The sequence below is a fragment of the Salvia splendens genome, chromosome 3, assembly GCF_004379255.2.
Source record: "Salvia splendens isolate huo1 chromosome 3, SspV2, whole genome shotgun sequence".
Taxonomy (NCBI): Eukaryota; Viridiplantae; Streptophyta; class Magnoliopsida; order Lamiales; family Lamiaceae; genus Salvia; species Salvia splendens.
The window spans coordinates 14,911,836-14,917,835 of NC_056034.1; the positions used below are offsets into that span (position 1 = coordinate 14,911,836).

The 6,000-nt window shown below is 35.2% G+C and overlaps 1 long non-coding RNA gene across 1 annotated transcript; it reads left to right on the top strand.

Moving 5' to 3' along the window:
* The first annotated feature begins 2,089 nt into the window (after positions 1–2,089).
* On the top strand, positions 2,090–5,712 carry LOC121794693. The gene is made up of 4 exons (XR_006049341.1): positions 2,090–2,344; positions 2,856–4,936; positions 5,019–5,095; positions 5,421–5,712. It is a non-coding gene; the product is annotated as an uncharacterized LOC121794693 (long non-coding RNA).
* The last annotated feature ends 288 nt before the right edge of the window (positions 5,713–6,000 follow it).

Below are 6,000 nucleotides of genomic sequence, written 5' to 3' on the forward strand. Positions count from 1 at the left end.
GTACTCTTGAATTTTATATTATTATAATATTTTTCATTTTTGAAAGTCTCGTATTAAAAGAGTTGGAATTAAATTTATATATCGACAACTTTACTTATGTTTTGATAGCAATTTGTATCTCAACAATCAAGACCACATGTGTTACACACATATCATCACATGTCAGGATTAAGAATTTAAGACACACATGAACATTGAGAAATGCACAAAGCAATCGACTAAATCTCATGTCATACATGCATGTCCAAAACTTGTGCTCTCATATCAAGACCACACAAGAATATCGAGAACGTGCAAAGTAATTGATCAAATGCGGACCACACAAGACTCATTTCTAACCTGTACTCTAATATCAAGACCACATAGGAATATCGGGAACATGCAAAGCAATCGACCGAATCACGGGTCGTACCAGGTCATCCCAAACCCGAGCTCTGATATTAATATGAACGTCGTCATATACACCTAAACTTCACAGTAATATAATATTATCCGTTTTGAAACAAGTGCTCTCACGGCTTTGTTTTTAAGACACTTTTCCAAATGGAACAAATAGCTTCTAATTTTACTTAATCCATGGCCTGCACCGCAACCGTGACAACTGCAAATCAAATCTCATACGTGTGGAAAGTAATCAACAAAACTAAAACAAATCTTAAGAAGATTCATCGATATTGAAAGCAACAATTAAGAATTAGAGATAGTGGGAATCCATTACAAATAAAGCAACCCACTCAGGACACGAAAAGAGAAAAAATGATGGGGGGCCACGATCGGAAATAAAAATATTACTACATCATTTTTTGGTAGATGCATATACTTGAAATTATAACTAGATGGTTGCAACTTGTATCAGTGATGTGGGGGAATGACAAAGTATTATCTGTATAAAATTAATCGAAAACTAATCTCGTAGTCTTCATGTGCTATAAATGCAACAGAATGATATGGCATGTGACATCTATTCAATCTGCCGGCATAGCCATGCCGGATTTCAGTGTACTCCAATTAATGAAATATGGAGTATATTAGTATAAAAATATGCTACTTTATTAATCTTTATATTCTTTGTCAAATTGATTATATATATATATATATATATTGGTTTGCAAATTAATAAATATTCTTTTGAATGAACTATTCTGATCATTAAGCATACAATTCAAGCCAGCTTCCAGATCCAAAACCATTCAAATTTCAAAATATTTAATATTTAACTTGTATATACCTGATTCTTTTTTTGTTGTATAGCGAATTGTACAATCACTTTTTTTATGAAGTACTACAAGTACACATATTCTGCATTCACCAGATACTAAATTTGTGGTTAATTTTTAATATTTAACTTTACTTTTTCTGTCTAATATTAACAATTTATTTATTTGAGTTGACATGCTTAGCAAATAATTTTTTGTTAAGAAAATGTGAAACTTGTACATAATTTATTTTTATTTTTGATGTTACTGTTCCCACAATTGTTACACGGGCAGCTATATGATCTCCAAAGTATTAACTTCGTCGAGAGTTCATACATTTATATTGGGACAATTGTTGATTAAATTGTGGCTATATTATTAATTTAAAGCTAATATTCTAAACGCAAAATGTAGCTAAAGTCGTGAGTTATTCAATACTTATATTTTAATACTAGTGCATACTCGAATAAGAGTGGTATATGTCACACTCAAATTAGTACTAATGGTAAAAAAAAAAACATCGATACAGTAAGAGCATCCTTAACCCCGACCCGGATTCAGGTCTCAAGTCCCCTCCACTAGGGCTGGGAAAATATACCGAAGTACCGCACTTACCGTACCGAAAAAATACCGAATTTTCTGTATACCGTACTTTTCGTTATGGTATCATACCGTACCGACAGTTTTAGGTACGGTAAAGGTATGCATTTTGTATATACCGCGGTATACCGCATCATACTACCGCAAATACAGTATATACCGCAGATATATATATCGTATTTATTATTTATAAAATATATTATTACATAATTTTATTAAACATAATTGGGGAGGAATTCTTGCAACCCTATAACTATCTCCATTCTCTGCCACCACCACTATTCTTCCTGAGAATCCAAAATTGAGACACCACCACCACCATTTCTTCCTTTATCCAGCACGGCAGCGCATCGAGCTCGACCATTGCTTAGCGCCGCTGAGCTCCCCGCCGACAATCCTGTGAGAGGCTTGTGTCGAAGAACGCCGAAAAGAAGTTCAAAAGGAGAACTCTCGACCTCTGCCTCGATTACTCTCTCCCTCTCTCGATTACTCTCTCTCTCTATTATCTTCTCACTCACAGTTTTCTCTCATTGGTGAATCCAACTCAGGTGCTTAGCATATTCCTTTTCAATTTGCAATATTATGCTTACTAGTTTGTTTTTGTGCGCTGGATTTTATTACGTTGAATTAGGGCTTTTATTGTTTGTGTGTCTGTGAAATTCTGGTGGATTTGATTGAGCCTAATTTTGTAAATAAAATCATATGTTTATATGCAAAGTAAAGTTCATGTACTTCTGCTGAGATGCCTTAGATTTCCTCGTGGAGTAGAGCTCGTGGCGTTGTTTTAATCTAGTTTCTTTAATGGATAGGAAGAAGTATATGTACAATTAGGAAGAAAGTAGTGGTCCAGTTTTATGCATCTTTGTCGAGCTTGCTAGCATTTAGTAGGAAAATTCACACTCTTTATCTTTGTAGTCTGTGATATTCTTCTTATCTGAAATAAAAAAGTTGCTTGCAGCAACTTGGAAGTAGATTATGCCTCTGAGGAAGTTGCTCGTATGGTTTATGATCACAAAGTTTATGATTTACTTCTGCTGACCCCAGTCTGCCAATTTTCAGGATGGAATCCGAAGATTCTCATACTCTCAGTGACCTCAGTCTGCCTATTTCAGAATCACCAAATACTTCAACAAATGATGATGGTTCTAGTCGAAAACGATTAATAGAAGTAGAAGGTGCAGCAGACAAACCTCCTCTACCTCCTCCAAAAAGAAGCAAAAGTCCATATTGGGAGCATTGCAAAAAAGAGACAAAGGATATGAGTAGCGGCAAGATACAAATAGGGGTATGTAATTACTGCAAAACTGAAATACCAGCTATTCGTGGGAGTACTAGTGGCTTGAAAAATCATTTAGTCAACAGGTGCAAGTTAAGTCCATTGTTGATGTGAGTAGTGAGAAAGGTCAAATGGTGTTGATGAAAGAGACAATGCAACAAGGAAGTCGCATCGTTCCTCACTCTTTTAGTCAGAAAAGGTGTGAACTGAAGATGACTCAATATGTGATCAAAGATGAAGTGTGTTTTCGAGCTGTTGAGAAGCCTGGATTTGTTGCTCTTGTGAATGAGTTTGAACCGAGATTTCAAATGCCCAATTGAAAGAAAGTGGCGGGTATGGTTTATACGCTGTTTTTAGATTAGAAGAAAAAAATTCAAAATGTTCTTAATGGACAAAGAGTCAGTATTACTACTGACACATGGACATCTGTGCAGAATATAAATTATATGGTTGTCACAGCATATTTTTTGGATAATGATTGGAAGTTGCATAAGAGAATAATCAACTTCACTAAAATCACAAGCCATGTAGGGGAAGAAATTGGAAAGTTGATTGAGATTTGTTTGAGGGAATGGGGAATAGAAAAATTGTTTTCAATCGTAGTTGATAATGCATCTTCTAATGATACTGCGATTGAATACTTGAAAAGGAGAATGAGAATTGATAAAACTTTGATGTTCGATGGGAAGTATTTGCATTTAAGATGTGCTTGCCATATACTTAACTTGATTGTTAAATATGGTTTGAAAGAGCTCAAATCTTCAATTAAGCCTATAAGGAATGTAGTTTTGTTTCTTCATTCTTCACCTGGAAGATTGAACAAATTTAGGGAGCTTGCTATACTAATTAAGTTTTCTAGTACATCAACAGTGCCCATGGATGTGAAAACTAGGTGGAATTCTACCTATAAAATGCTTGATATTGCATTAAAGTATAGAATTGTGTTTGAGAGAATGGCTGAAGAATGTGTTCCTTTCATAAAATACTTTCGTGAGAATGATGAAAAGGGTAGGGCAAAGATGCTTCCAAGTGCAGAAGATTGGGATAATGCAAAAGCTTTTGTACACTTTCTCAAAAATTTCTATGATCTGACTTTACAGTTAAGTGCTTCAAAAACTCCTACGTCCCATTTGATTTCACTTTCGATGTTTGCTTTACAAATTGAGATTGAGAAAAAGTGTACTGATTCGGATTTGACTCTCTCAGATGTTGCAAAAGCAATGAAACTGAAATTGACAAATATTAGGGGGATTGGAGTACAATGAATCCACTTATTTTTATTGCTAATGTGTTGGATCCGAGGAACAAACTACAAATGCTTAAAGTTAGTGTAAAAAAACTGAAAGTCGGGAGCTTAACAAATGTTGATCAAGTTCAACAGATTCAACACTTGTGTTGAATCAGACGCCACTTCTAGAATGCGAGGATGTTGGAGACAGCAGTAACAAAGGTGATTTGCATCTTTTTGATGAATTGTACGATGGGGTGCAGGAGGAAATTGAACAAGACCAACTGAATCAAATATCAAATGAAGTGGATAAGTACATAGCTGGTGAGATGGAGAAGAGGTCTAATCCTAATTTTGATCTTTTGGAATGGTGGAAATTAAATGCATCTAGGTATCCAATCCTTTCACTAATTGCGAAGGATATCTTTGCAATTCCAAGCTCAATGGTCGCAAGTGAGTTGGCTTTTAGCTTAGGTAAAAGGGTTGTGAATCCTTTTAGAACGTGTTTGAGTCCAAAAATGGTGGAGGCATTGGTGTGCACTAATGATTGGCTTAGAGCTGAAAATTTTAGCTTATATAAGGATCCTACTGATGATGACCTTCAATTTTATAGAGAAATTGAAGAAATTGAAAAGAGTATGTTGCTTTACTCTTTAGTATAAATTATTATATTTATATCCTTATAGATGTTAATTATTCTTTTGTGATTGTTTTGTAGATCCAAACATGAGCCAATATGCTTTTAAAGCAATACCTCCTACTTGAGCTAATCCTTTACACTTATGGTTTGCCAAGGTATGTCATGGCAAAACTTTTATTTCTTCATTGGTGTATATGGGAGAAGGTTACTGTCGATATTGTCATAAAAATAGTATCACAATTTATTCCAGTATGCATGCAGCATCAGGCAACTGGGATGGTGTTAAATTTGTGAGGGAAAAAATGTTGGAAAAAGGACTTGGGAAGTTACCCGGAAGTAGTAAAATCTCACTGGATGTAGTTTCTTAGTTTCAATAGAGTGCTAAAGAATGAATACATGCTGTGATTTGTAGGTCGGTGACAATATAGTGATTTATTATTGATAAAAATACATGTTTTGATTTTCGGTATTTGAAGACAGATTTATTAGAGTAAAATGGTAGAGGAAGAAAAGCATTGATTCAGAAGTGGCAGCCACACTGCAAAGTATGAGTGGATATCTTCCTCAACAGGAGACATAGCAGCTAAGTGTGGATGAATGCGGATGAATACTGCCTTCGAATGCGGATGGCATGTTGTAGTGTGGAAACTACTAAGGCATGAGGATGAATGATCATGATCTTTGCTGTTAAGTTGTGTTATGATGCTTTCTTTTATACTTTGTACTTACTTTTTTGCTTTGTAGACTTGTGGATTAGTTGGAAGGACTTAGTTTTTTCTTTTGGTTTTTTTCTCTTACGTTGTTGGTGAATCAAAGTTGAATATTTGGGGTCTTATTCCTACATGAATGTTAGGTTTTGTCATGCGGTATTCGGTATACCGTACCGTGATTTCGGTATACCGCATATTTGTCATGCGGTATTCGGTATACCGTACCGTGATTTCTGTATACCGCAATATGCGGTATACCGAAATCACGGTACGGTATACCAAAATGTCGGTATGGTAACGATATCTAAATTTCGCTATACTGACTTTTCGGTATACCGGTATGCGGTATA